We start from the raw sequence: 728 nt of genomic DNA on the forward strand, positions 1-728 counted from the left end.
TCCCTCCGGGAGGTGATTTCTCACTTTCTGTCTCTCTCTGTCTGTCTGGGGAGCGCAAGTGCCCCATAGCAAAAAACTCTCCCAAAAAAAAAAAAATTCCAAAAAAAAAATGGGAAAAATCTTTGCATATTTCCCATTTGACAAGAGATTAATAACCAGAATATACAAGAAACTCAAACAACTCAGTAGCAAACAAACACACAAACAAAAAAGAAATAAATTTAAAAATGAGAAAATGACCTAAATAAACTGTACAAATAACCAACAAGTGTATGAAAACATGCTCAATATCATTGATCCCCAGGGAAATGTAAATTAATGCTACCATTAGATTATATCTTTCCTCAGTTAGAATGATTAATATAAAAGATACAAAAATAATGCTGGTAAGGAAATGGAGAGAGGGGTGCTCTTATACACCATTGGAGGAAATGTAAATTAGTGAAGCTATTATAGAAAACACATGGTAGTTTTTCAAAAACAAACGAAGAAACAAAACAAACAAAGAAGAAAAAAACACAAAGGGGGAACCAGCAGTTAGCGTAATGGCTATGTCGCTGGACTCCCATGTAGTCGACCGCAGTTCACGTCCCGGACCCGGTGGCTTAAAACTCACGCCAGGCACATGTGCGTGCATGCCCAAGATCCTGAGAGGAGAATAGAGCAGAAGGGATTGTGGCGTGACATCCCCCCTGGGGGGGGTGATTTCTCGCTTTCTATCTCTATTT

The sequence above is a fragment of the Tupaia chinensis genome, unplaced genomic scaffold, assembly GCF_000334495.1.
Source record: "Tupaia chinensis unplaced genomic scaffold, TupChi_1.0 Scaffold142790_1, whole genome shotgun sequence".
Lineage (NCBI taxonomy): Eukaryota > Metazoa > Chordata > Mammalia > Scandentia > Tupaiidae > Tupaia > Tupaia belangeri.